Here is a 14,324-nt window from a genome sequence, read left to right as displayed (position 1 = left end):
ACTGACACCCATCTTAGTAATCGGGGATGCAGGGGTAGGGAGAACATGGTCTGTCGGTTTTCCCGACAAAGGGAAAAGGCTTATAGAAGAGTCTGGAATTTTTTTCCCAACCTCCAGATTCAGGGGAGACTTATCTATATCTAAAAGATAAGTTTATTTTAAAGATAGCAGAGGTCACAAATGGACTGAATCTGCTGTAGTCAGTTCACAGCGAATTTTCCCTTATGCCCCACTTAGTCACAGTAGAAAGAAGTTACATAACGCCTGTGCAAGAGCTGATTAAGAAAGAGATACTAGAAAACTGTAGAAAATGCTTCCTCAATAAGGTGTTGAGTGGAGAAATAGGATGCTATAAACCAGATGTAGCAAACTGCAGCCCCTGGGAAAATCAGGAATTAGACCCACAGATATGCTGTTGTTCATTAGATTTTGGCTGATTTTTACCCTGCTCATTTTTGTGGGCTTTGTTTGTTTGGTTGGTTTTGCTTTTAAATAGATGCCAATATCTTAAAGTCAGGACTTTTTTTTTTTAATTTTTTTTTTTATTTATTTATGATAGCCACACAGTGAGAGAGAGAGAGAGGCAGAGACATAGGCAGAGGGAGAAACAGGCTCCATGCACCGGGAGCCCGACGTGGGATTCGATCCCAGGACTCCAGGATCGCGCCCTGGGCTAAAGGCAGGCGCTAAACCGCTGCGCCACCCAGGGATCCCAAAGTCAGGACTTTTATATGCTTTTCTTGAAGAGACATATCTGGCAACACTGGATCTGAATCCACAGGTTCAATGGTCCTGTGTTTCCAGAAGGTTCCTATCATGCCCTTTTGTCTTACAACTTGCCTGCCTCACTCAGTATGCCATTTACCCAGCTCTTGTAGTCATCTGGGCATAGACCCACCTCCTTACGACAGCTTTAAGAACACATTTTAAGTTGCTGAAGTTCACTACATGGAACAAGGCATAATTTTATTTCTGAAGCAATTTTGCACAAAGGAGCATTAAAGAAAATAAACTTGCTGTATATCTAAAGAACATCCACAAAACAGTTGAAGGCTTAGGCCTTGCATACCAAATTCTAATTTCTGGCCTGTTTTACAGATGCTAAACCATACTTCAAGCGTGGACATTCATATATCACTATAAGCCATATCCTTCTAGATAGGTCCTTGTGTTTTTTTAATCTTACTTTATTTGGGCTTTTCTAAAAAATAGATCACTCTTAAGTACTGCCTTTGTGGAAATGGATCTTAAATTTATATTTTTTTATAGCTTAAAGGTTTGGTAGAAAGTAATTATCAATAGAGGGATAGGTGGGTACACTTTTTAAATGCACACTAATTAAATTTTAACTGTTGAAGAAAATGTATCTTGATAACACTTATCTCAGGTTTAGCAATTTTAATATTAATTTTACAGGTTTTTTATTAAAAAAAAAAAAAAAAAGCTATGTTTGAGGTGCCTGGGTGGTTCAGTTGGTTAAGTATCTGACTCTTGATCTCAGGGTCATGAGTTCAGGCCCCACATTGGGCTCCATGCTGGGCGTGGAGCCTACTTTAAAAAAAAAAAAAAAAAAAGCCATGATTTAATACACATTTTCTAGGCCAGGACTCCTGTTGACACAGTAAATCTGTGCTTTGTTTCCTTATAAATTTTCTGACATAGATGGCAATGTCATTTTTAAAGTAAAGTCCAGAAAATACTTTCTCTTGAAAGGCCTATAATAAAAATTATATTCTTAGGACTGCTATAATTATTGGCCTGAACATTTATCTAGGCATAAAGGAAAATTATTACTTCTAGTAGATATCTAGTAATCTGTTGTTATAAACTCAAGAAAAATCCAACAGACTTAGTCAAAATTCAATCAAACTAATACTCCATATCACAGAAAGGATTCTCAGTCTAATGCTTCAATGGAAAAATGATAAAAAAATATTCCAGAAGTGCCAGCTTTGCCAAGATCTGAGACAAAACTGAGGGACTGCTTGCTCCCCAAGCAGCAAGTAAGCAAAAGACTGAGCAATATGGACAATTCATGACAAATGCTAATTCAGAGGAACAGCAACAGAAATAGATCAGCATTTCCCAAAGTGCATTGTGTGGAAGGAATACTAATAACCTGGATATTAGTATTATTCCAAAAATTTGAAAATCTCTGATTAAATAAATTTGGGAATCAATACATTAATGAAGTCAAACATTTTCTATTTATTATGGGATTCTCTGAGTTTTTATTATGTTATTCTGTTAATATGAATGGTGAATTCCCAGGGAAGATATATGGCATATGGTAATTCCTAAAAGAAATCCATTTTGGATAGAACATCTCTTCGGATGAATAATCTACATAAAATTCTTCATATATTGATTAGGGTTAAATTCAGCTGTGGAAGACAGATTAGTAAACTTTAGCAATCTTGTTTCTCTCAGATGTAAAAGAAGTTTAGAAGCAGGCCAGGACTGACATGGCTCCGTTTCTAAAGGGTACTCAAGCTTCTTCAGATGTTCTGCTCTGTTCACCATAGAATTTGATCTGTGGTATTATAATCCAAGATGGCTCCATTCATCACATCTGTATTTCAAAAATAAGATGAAAGTGGGTATGATATGCCACTTGTCTTTTATTTTATTTTTATTTTATTTATTTATTTATTTATTTATTTTGCCACTTGTCTTTTAAAGAGGTTTTCAGTCAACACTTCCTTTTACTTCTCATTAGCTAAAACTTAGTCCTGATGCCAGGAAGACAGGAAAATGCAGTCTTTTATGAGGTAGTCCTATGTTTGGCTAAAAGTAGGGTATCTGTTATTTCAGAGAGAAAGAGAATCACTAAATAGATAATCGAAACAATATATAATGTAAGTATTTCCATATGATTTGGATACATCTAAGTATTATTTTCAATGCCTTTGATTTTTTTTTTTACTGCTATGACTTTCTTGAACCAATAACAACAAAAACAGATGAAAGATTGAACTACATGGGTAAAATAAGCCAAGGATAAATAACTACATGGATTCATGATAGCGAGCAGCTGATCTCATTCTTTGAAATGGAAACTACCACCATTTAACATAGTCTTCACCCTTATATTAAAAATATATTTTTGTTAAGACCTTTATGGATAAGTTTGCCTAATCGTAATAGATATGTCCACCTATCCATGACTGGCGAGACAATGTCCAAATTCAGAAAATTTTCATTATCCAATAATAAGATTAGTTCTGATTGAACTAAAGAATAAATCACTACTCTAATGCTTTTAAAAATAGGAGATGGAGGGCAGCCCGGGTGGCTCAGCGGTTTAGTGCCACCTTCGGCCCAGGGTGTGATCCCGAAGACCCGGGATCGAGTCCCACATCGGGTTCCCTGCATGGAGCAGGGGGGTTCCCTCTGCCTGTGTCTCTGCCTCTCTCTCTCTCTCTCTCTCTCTCTCTCTCTCTCTCTCTGTGTCTCTCATGAATAAATAAATAAAATCTTAAAAAAAAAAAAAGAAGATGGAGTTGTGATCAATCTTTTCTGTTATTCAGAATTATTCTGGAAATAGGTTGACCTCAAAATTATCTTGGTTTGCTCAGTCATTTTTCTGCTTGGTTCAGACCCATAGCAAAAAATCATACACTTATCAATATTTCCCTGGTGCTGAGGGATTTTATAGTTGACCCTTAAACAACACAGAGGTTAGGGCCACTGACCCTTGTACTCTTGAAAACCTCCATGTAACTTCTGACTCCCCCAAAATCTAAGTACTAATAGCCTACTGTTGATTGGAAGCCTTACAGACAACATAAAGAGTCAATTAACAAATATTTTTATGTTATATGTGTTATAGTGTATATTCATACAATAAAGTAAAGAAAATGTTAAGAGAATCGTAAGAAAGAGAAAATGCATTTACTCCACTGTATGTCTATTGATTGAAAAAAAAATTTCCATGTGTAAGTGGACCCATGAAGTTCAAACCCATGTTGTCCAGAGGTCAACTGTATATGATTTTAATGATGCTCCACAAAAATTATAGAAAACCAGTACAATTCCTGACTGTTAGGTATTGTGTTTAGTGGTCTGTTATAACACTGTCTCTTTATCTTTGTAAGACTTTATCTCCATTTTTCAAATGGAAACTAAGGCATGGGAAGTTAAATAACTTGATGTTCATCTCTAGAAAGCAGCAGGTTCTGGCTTTGATCTTAGTTTCTGAACCCCTATGCTGTATTTCTCCAACTTGGGAAAAGACTGTTCATCTGTTTGGAAGTATTTGTATGTATTTGAATTTATTTCTGCAAGGGAATCTCCATATTCCATTTTTGTGTATAACAGAACAACTCACACCTCTTGTTTATTGTCAAGAAATGGTAGAATGCCCCTTGACTCCTTAATCTAATCATGGTACATATGTGTCATGGTGTTTAAACAGCATGTACAGGAATACAATTCCGAACATTCTTGATTCAATAAGATTGAAAATAATTTGATCATCTATAAATAACTTCACCAAATCATCATTACAGTAGAGTTTTCAAAAGAAATCATTCCATTTTCCTCATACAATCTTTGAGGTTTAGTCTTCATAGATAAACTAACAACAATTTTAAGAAAAGGGATTGAATGCTGGTTTCAGCTGATTATGTAAAAAAGTGATGATGGATAAGTGGTCTTTTAAAAATCAACATCTGTTCCCTGTGTCTCCTCCAGTCATATTTGCTTAGTTTACAATTCAGGCAAAATCTGGGCTGTTTTTAGCAAAGCCAACACATCAATGGAGGAAAACGCTGAATACCATTCTGATTTTGCATATTTACTTCACTGTCCTCAGAGTCTTTATTATTGGTGATGATTCAAGTATCATTGTAGCATAAATATAAGACCAAAGCTACATTCTTCCATCTACAGACAGTTCCTATTATAGGTTCATTGCATGCCTGGGGGTTGAGTCTTAGAACTAAAATCCTGACTGCATAGTGGGGTTGTTGACTTCATCTCTTTGAATACTAGAAAAATTGCCATAGAAATGATAAAATTTGCAAGAAGTAAAATCATATTTATTGTGCAATAAAATGCAATGAGCTCCTATTAAAATATGTTGACATTTCCCCCTTTTTCGGAAGTAGTAGTTAAAAGCGTATGCGTTTGAAGTAGGTTGATTCTGATTTGATCAATATAGTTGCTTTACTAGCTGTGTGACTTAGTTGACTCACCTCATCTTTTCTCAATTTCCCCATCCATAAAATGAGATAACAGCAGTATTAGTCTCATAGAGTTTCTCCAAGAAATAAGAGAATATGGAGAAAGCTACTAGTAAGTGCCTAATGAATGTTAGTTGTTCTTGTTAATATTAGTTATAGATGTACTTGCTATCTGGCTCATGAGCCTAGTTTCCTTACTGAAATGTATTTGATCCCTTTTTCACACTTGCCATACACTTTTAATATAATTTTATTGAGTTACTGGGAAAATACTTAAGAAATATATGATCTTTTCAAAACTTTCACATCATTTGGTGGGAAATCTGTTGTAACAGTCATCCATCTATGGAGAATAGATTCCTAATTATGGGATATGCGAGTCTCTAAAAATATTATTTTCTGTGTGTTCCCATTGATAAGAGATACAATAAAATGACCCAATATGAAAAATAAAGTGACTCTACAATTCCACATATTTTATATCAAGCAGAAGAAAAATAACATCTATGTTTTCCAGACTATGGACATCCATGACACATGTGACATTCTTATACCTGTTACAAACCCTGAGAATCAGAGCCTATATTCCAAAGGATAGTGAAGTTCTGGAATAAGTGAGTAAAACCAAGGCTGGCTTAGGAAAAATGATATTGATGAGGTAAACTTAAGTTATTACTTTCCAGTGAAATACATAAAATGTGCTGAATGAGTAAAAAATTGCAATTCATTCTGAAAAGTAAGGGTTACCTAAAAAATTTAATCATTGATCTCAGAAATGAAAAATAAAAAAATTCAAGAAAGCAATCTAGTGATTTTAAATCCTTCAATACAAAAAAAACTAGCTGTTTTAGGTAGAATCCATATCACTGAAATATGGAAATTCTAAAAAACTGATTTCCATCTTTTTAAATTTAAGAACTATCTCTTTACTAAAGTATTGCAAATAAAAGCAAGTGTTTTTATCTTCCCATATTATGTGGCAGGAGCAAGCGAAACTGTAGAAAACATGCCTCTTACTTCCTACCCTTAAGAAGCTTTTACAGATAATGCAATTGTCTAACAAATGAAATTTACGCCCTTAGGAATCTGAATTTGGTTTTTTCGTTTTTGTTTTTAAGATTTTATTTATTCCTGAGAGACACAAACAGAGAGAGAGGCAGAGACACAGGCAGACGGAGAAGCAGGCTCCACGCAGGGAACTCGACATGGGACTTGACCCCAGGTCTCCAGGGTCTCCAGAATCAGGCCCTGGGCTGAAGGCGGCGTTAAACTGCTGAGCCACCCGGGCTGCCCCAGGAATCCAAATTTGATTTTAACCATGTTTGATGAAAAACCTTTTCTGAAACATATTAGACACCCACAGTCCTATCTGAATAGGAAATAAAGAGCGAAATTTGACACTTTCTCAGGAACCAGGATCCTGGTAATGTAGACATGGTGGAAACATGTGCTGCTTTCAGCAGTGGCCTAGAACTTCGTTTATAGGAAGCATGGCTGCCATCTACTTGCCTGCTGACTCTTTCTTTGCTGTATTCCATAAAGCTAGCATAGGAAGCTTGTCGCTTCCTTCACTCCAGAAATGAGTTTACATAAAATTAGTTACTAAATGAAAGGCTTTCTCCCACATGGCTTTCCTACCATCTGGTAGACATTCACTTCTCAAAGTGACCGGCAACATCAGCATCACTTAGAAATTTGTTAGAACAGAGGACTCTCAAATCCCAACCCGAGCCTACAGCAGCAGAATCTGTTGTCAAACCAAATTCCAGACTGATTTGTAAGGCACACTGAAGTTTGAGAAGTGCTGATTTAGATCATCTTCTTCACTATCACCCTTCAGACAGTAGCTCCAATTCAATTCCAGTTAACTCACTCTATTCCTATTAACATGCATTTGTTGAGAGTTGTAAAGGAGATTCAAGGAATTCAAGGATTCAAGGAATTTAGAAAAGGCTTATTTTTTACATCTGTGTTTGTTTCATAGAAGTGAAGTGAAGGAAAAGGAGAATCTGACAAATTTGAAAAAGCAATGAATTTGGCATTGCCCTTCATTGTAAATGGGAACTTGGTCTAGTCATTATAACTCACCTGTTTCGTCTCTTAAAACGATCCTCAAGTCCCTTCTAACATCATGATTATGCACTTGGCCAAGTGTAACAACAGGCATATTTTTCAAGTCTTCAATTACATTCTTTTGAGCAGCTTCAGACACCAGCAGTGTCCTATCCTTCTAGAGACGGAGGGTTTTTTTTTTATTTGAAACAAAGACCATAAAGTCATAATTAGCAGCCAAGATGGGAATCCAGGTCTCTTGACTCAGCATTCAGACCCACAATGCCAAGAGATTCTCCAGAAACGTGTAAATGAAAAAGGTGCTCGCAGAATCTTGGATTATGAACAACCAATCTCAGTTGTTCCAGTTGCCCATATTTTATCAATTCTTCCCATACTCCAGAATTATTGAGCAAATACTTTCAATCATGATGTAAGATATTTTTAAGAAATAACTAATGCAGCTATGTGGTGTATTTAGATGTCATTAAGAAAATAGATACTGAGGTCTCATCACAAGGAAGAATTTTTTTTCTTCTTTATCTTTTTTTTTATCTGTAGGAGATGATGGACATTAACTAAATTTATAGTAGTGATCATTTCACAATTTATGGAAGTCAGGTCATCATGCCATACACCTTACATTTTCAAAGTGCCATATGACAGTGCCATATGTCTCCATAATACTGTAAAAAATAAATGAACAGTGAGTGAATGGAGTGAATGAATAAATGAATAAAAGAAACTTATGTTAGAAAGTACTTTCAAGTGGGGCACCTGAGTGGCTCTGTCCATTGAGCATCCAACTCTTGATTTCAGCTCAGGTCGTGATCTCGAGGTCTTAAGATCAAGCCCCATGTTGGGCTCCACACTCAGCATGAAGTCTGCTGTCCCTCTCCTTCTGCTCCTCCCCACCCCACTCCCCACTGTGTGTGCATAAATAAATAAATAAATAAATAACACTTTTAAGAAATTAAATGGGAACAAAAAATACTTTGTACTCAGTAGCATTACTAAAGGGAATAGTTGAACCACTCCATTGCACGACTTCAATGGCATCATTCCCATGGAAGTTTATGTAAATGGTATTTCCCAGCATATCCTTTACATTGAATAAAATACATGCTTTTTCATGTTGCTCAGTCCATGTTACAAATAATAATAAAATTCATTCTTTTTCAAATGATCAGGGAAGAAAGTAACTCAGTGGTATAATTTTTCCCAAGGACAGGATGACTTTCATGGCTAATGGTAAGGATGGAATGATACTGCACTGAACAGCTCCATTCCTTATCAGGCATTTTAAACTGTAAACTATGGGTCAGGCATCATTCTCAGCACTGGAGATGCCTCTCACTGAGCAACACCGGGTGTCCAGGGATCTTGTGAGCAGAAAGAGTGACCAGGATAGGAAAGCATCATGTGTTTTACCCATGAAAGTACAAGTGACAAAACAAAACTTAAGGGGAAGAAGGAGTACTAATCGTTAGCATAGGTACAATGAACTAGTAATAATAAATATTACCCAGAAGACAGAGTTCTGACAAGGAAAAATCAAGAGGAGGCAAGGATCACAAAGAAGCAAACAGTTGGAAATAGAAGAAAAAAGAAAACTATTTATTTTCATAGGCTTTCATCTAGAGTGTTGGTTTTAAACATTCTTAAGCTCAATCTAAATTATTGTTCCCTAAACACGAAAATGCATAAAGTAGAAAGCATTTAAAGGAATGCTGAAGAACAGAATGTGAGTTATTAAAATATGGTATAAGAAGACAGGCTAAGAATGTTATTCATATGCTTTTGAAAAGAATGAGGTCTTGGGAGAAGGGTTTAAAATAAAATGAGCAGTTTATAGATACAGATAAAGATATATAGGCATATAGATATATACATATCCAGAGAGAGAGATTCATTTAAAATATCAATACAGTCTGTAATAAAGGGCAGTTTAAAATATTTGAGCTACAAATAGACTTATTAAAGCAGAATACTTAAAAGATGATTTTTTAATGAATAAGTGTTGGGTCAAGACGTAAATAAATGCAGTTAATTTATAACATGGTGTTTTTAGACTGTGATTTTAGGTGTTTTATAACATTTACACCATCTTATATGAACTAAGATACATACAGAATAAACAAGGAAAGACTATGGGAAATGAATGGAATTATTTATTTTTTTAATTGGGACTTTTTTTACTAATTTTTAAAATTGAGATATAATTGAAAAATAACATTAGTTTCAGATGTACAACATAATGATTTAATATCTGTATATGTCATAGAATGATTATCACATAAGTCTGGTTAACATCCATCACCACATGTGGCTATAAATCTCTTTCTTATGATGAGAACCTTTTTTTAAGTTTTATTATTATTATTATTTAAGTAATCTCTGCACCCAACATGGGGTTTGAACTCAGGACCCCAAGATCAAGAGTCACATGCCTCTCCAACTGAGCCAGCCAGACACCACCCCCCATGACAAAAACTTTTAAGATCTATCGTCTTAGAAACTTTTAAATATACGATACAGTATTGTTAACTATAGTCACCATACTGTATATTACATCCCATGACTTACTCATTTTATAACTGGAAGTTTGTACCTTTTGACCCCTTCACCTATCTTACCCATCAATCACCAGACCATTCTCTGTATCTATGAGCTTGTCTTTTTGTTGTTGCTTTTTTTTTTTTAAGATTCCACATATAAGTGAAATCATACACCCCACTTTCTTTATCCATTCATCCATCAGCAGACACTCAAGTGGCTCCCATGGCTTGGCTATTTTAAGTAATGCTGCTATGAATTACTTGTATATGTATACATGTCATATACATGTATATGAGCATGTATATCTTGTCAAATCAGTGCTTTCCTTCCCTTCAGATAAATACCCAGTAGGGGGCTTACTGGATCATAAGGTATTTCTAACTTTTTAAGGTCCTATATGGAATTTTCTGTAGTGACTACACCAATTTACATTCGGACCAATAGTGCACAAGCATTCCCTCTTCTCCACATCTTCACCAACCTATGTGATTTCCTGTCTGTTTTATACTAGCCATTCTAACAGTGTGAGATGATGTCTCATTGTGGTTTTGATTTGTATTTCCTGATGATGAGTGATGTTGAGCACCTTTTTATATACCTATTTGTGTATCTATATGCTTCTTTGGAAAAGTGCTTATTCAGATCCTCTGCCCATTTTATAACTGGATTCCTTAGGCTTTTGCTATTTGTTTTTAAATAAGGAGCAGTGAAAAAGTGACCTCTATTGTAAAATATAGTTCGAAGGATTTTTATAATGGAAGTTACTTTGGGTTGTTCTATGCAACTTCAGAAGTCATCTTACAAGGTTATCATATTTGCAAATAATTATTAGGAGGGATGTAGGACAGATATGCATTGAGAGCCAGCTATGTATTGTGAATATTTTGAAATGTAGTTATATAAGAGTAAATTAGCAAACTTAAAATCATTCACATGCTGTTCCTTTCCAATTGACATCAAAGATAGAACCAAGGGCAGCCCTAGTGGCTCAGCGGTTTAGGGCCGCCTTCAGCCCAGGGTGTGGTCCTGGAGACCAGGGATCGAGTCCCACATTGGGCTCCCTGCATGGAATGGAGCCTGCTTCTCCCTCTGTCTGTGTCTGTGCCTCTCTCTCTCTCTCTCTCGCTCTCTCTCTCTCTCATAAATAAATAAAATCTTTAAAAAAAATAGAGCCAAAACAATGATAGACCTACAAAGATGATTCAAAAATTAAATTCCATGATTCCTGCTTTTTCTCTCATTTATGTAAGACTAGAGATATTCCTCAAAAGGGAAGCATGACAAGGGAAACAATTATATTTCCTATGTAAGTTATTTAATAAGTATATTGAATTTAATTGAGCCAAGTGAATCTCTTTCTTCCATGAGCTTTTGACTCTCCCAGGGGTGAGAAGCTGTAACTTAACAAAGGTTAGCAGTAACTTGATAACTGTGAAGAGAGCTTAAAGCAAATACTGTATCAATTCTATGTATTTCTGTGTCTCAATAATAATTCATTTCTATAGTCTATGCTTCCATAATTAATACTCCTTTATATTGGATCTTTTGTCACTCACTAATTGTTTCCAGCCAGATTAGAAGCTCTTGAAAGGCCATGCTGTGTGCTTTTTACTTCTCCTACATTTCACCATAGCACTGGGTACAGAATTGGCCAGTAATACACACTTGACTGATCATTTGAAATGCATGCATGTGTGAACTGAACAGTCAGTGATTTACAAAAGCTTAAGTGGATTGTTCCCTGGTTATCCTCGAGAGCACATTTTATTCCATGTGTGAATCTCTTTGTTGATAGCACCTGGAAAATCCTTGGTTATAGCTTATGGGTCCAAATGTAAAGAAGCTAAAGAAATAATAATTTCATGTGAAGACTCTTGTCTGTTAAAGTCATCTGGTTTCTTATTAAACCATCTCTGACATCTCTGTGGTTTAAAAGCATTAAAAAACACCATCTGCCATGGTGGCCATATCCCTGTAATGAGGGAATTTATCAAGATATATTGAGCTCATAGGCATTTAAGCTTACATTTGTTCTTTGCCTGATGTGTAAAAGCTTCTGCTGGGCACGTTAAAAAAAAAAAAAAAAAAAGCAAATACCAAAGTGCTCAACTTTTATGGGCTCGATTTTGCCTCTAGGTGATTTACAGAAAATATGACTCATATGCCACCTGAGTTCATAATGAAAAAGGCTAAATACTCTCCAAACCACCTGTTTGTTGCCTTGTCTTTCATGCCTAAGGATTCATATCCTTCATGAAACATGGGCTCTCTGCCATTATTATTCCCAAGGAAGAAATGTAATTCCGAAGTTTTTACCAGTCTGTTCATTCTCAATTGCTAAGGTTATTAGAGATTTCAGAAATATTTTTATGGGGAAAATTTACTAAGCTCTACCATGTTCCCCTCACTCTTTTAAAGCTTAACACTGATGACTCAAAAGAATTCAGATAAGTGGAAGGCACTTTAAAGTTAATTGCTCCATTTTATAAATTGCATTGCTCAAATTCAAGAGTAAAAGCCATTTCCTAGTTTTTGTCAGGTATCTTCTTTCACTGTGTATTGGATGTCACTTAATTCATAGTCTACAATGATTTAACCGTCTCATTATGCAGTTATTTCTGGTAATGTCCTTCAATCTTGACTTTGCAAATTGAAATATATTTTATTGATCTAGATGCATTAAGTGTTTCAGACACTCTAGCATATTCCACCTCGCCAGCAGTTACTTTAGGAAGGCCTACTTGAACATAAACGAGGATCCCTTGGATAAATCTTTACCTTTCAATAATGACTTTGAAATGGTCAAAATGATCATGAGTCCTCAAATATTCCCAAAACATTTCTTAGCATGTGAATAAAAAAATGACAGAGAGGTTTTTAGGCTTGAAGTTGGCCTGTTTTGATTAGCACCTTCACTGTGAAATCCATTCAGAAACCACATAACTCGTTTTACATCAAACATTTTTATGTACACTTTAGATGAATTACTATTTCCAGAACACTCCCTCCATTAGACAAGAATTTTCTTCACTGTACATAGACAACGCAGACAATAAATTAGATGAATGCACATGAGCTTAATATACCAATATGTTCTGTGAACCTAGTTAACATTAATAGGTTTACTAACCCATGGACCTTTTACAGATTCACAACACACATATGTGCACACACACACACACACACACACACACACACATGCAAGGGCTTTATTTACAGATAAGCCTGTCTGTTTGTAGATTGATCAGTGGGTAAAATAAGATTTATCTCTTTTTCCATCATAACTAACTTTTCTTCAACAATGAATATAAAACTTTTTCAATACTAAAAAACAAAGAATTTTACAGTGAGCATCCCCAAACCAACCTCTTAGAATCAATCATCGGAGTTGTGCAATACTTGCTATAGTACATATCTACATCTATCAATCCAACAAGTCATCGTATTTATTTGTTGCATTTCCAAGTTGCAGACATCAGTATATGTTCCCCTATATATTTCAGCAAACATACCAACGTAACTAATTGTTACATAACAGTTTCCAAGAATGGATCATTTGGGGTGATCTTAAATATCATAAGCTACTCAGAATTTTAGTCTAGTTGGTCTGGCTTTGGCAAAGATTCAGTATTCTCCCTTCTCTTTTTTGACTTCATCTACAACTCCCTGGAGCCTGATACTAATTGTCCTAACTCTGTGTCCCCATCTCTGTCCTTTCCCCTACAGTGTACTGACTTGTGTATGCAACCATGAATCAGTTAAAGTTCTTGAACCAAAGTGCTTACAGCCATATGGGTGGTGTAAAATCACTACTAGCAAAGACAGATGACAGCCAGAGTATTGCAAATCATGAAAGGCAGTGGTACTTGATAGAGTGCCTCGCAGTGTCTGAAACATAGATGGTACTCGATAAACCTTTATGGATATAAGAATGGGAGAAGAGAGGAAGAGAGGGAGGGAGAGAGGGAAGGGGAGGAAGGGAAGCCATTAGCTGGATAAGTAAAAGCTCCTTGGAAGAGTTGACAGTTGAATGAGGTTTCATGAAGACAGGGGTACAACTCATATCAATAGAAAATTTTAAGCAAACCCTCAGCTGGGCATAATCTCCTTAGCACATTGATTAAAAGTGGAAATGGCCAGTATTTGTATTCTTGGTGGTGGAAACTTGACTGGGGAAAGCTTCCAGAAGACAAAATAGCATTCAAGAGTGTTTTTAAAACAGACGATTTCATAGGAGGCTGTTTTAAGGACTTAAGATTCAGATAGAAACTGCACGGGTAGAGATGAGTGAGTGGCAAGTATGGGACACAAGCAAGTTGCTAAAGCCAATAACAGATGCATAACTTTTAGTTAACAACCCCAGTATTTATTAGGAAAATTATCATGTCTCAACACACATCTTACACAGAAAGCCAAAATAATGTTTTTGACATTTCCATTTGGAACCAGCAACCCTCCTATTTAGTATATGACAACGAAGATGCCTTTCCCAAGTTGATTCGTGATGATAGCCTAGCAAACAGAGAA

At 35.8% G+C, this 14,324-nt stretch overlaps 1 protein-coding gene across 11 annotated transcripts in view; it reads left to right on the top strand.

Moving 5' to 3' along the window:
- CHRM3 (cholinergic receptor muscarinic 3) overlaps positions 1 to 14,324 on the top strand; it is a 495,173-nt gene that overhangs the window by 430,523 nt on the left and 50,326 nt on the right. The gene's annotated exons all lie outside the window — the stretch shown is intronic.

This window comes from Canis lupus, chromosome 4 (genome assembly GCF_011100685.1).
Source record: "Canis lupus familiaris isolate Mischka breed German Shepherd chromosome 4, alternate assembly UU_Cfam_GSD_1.0, whole genome shotgun sequence".
NCBI classification, from domain to species: Eukaryota; Metazoa; Chordata; class Mammalia; order Carnivora; family Canidae; genus Canis; species Canis lupus.
This window is presented reverse-complemented; position numbering and strand designations above follow the sequence as displayed.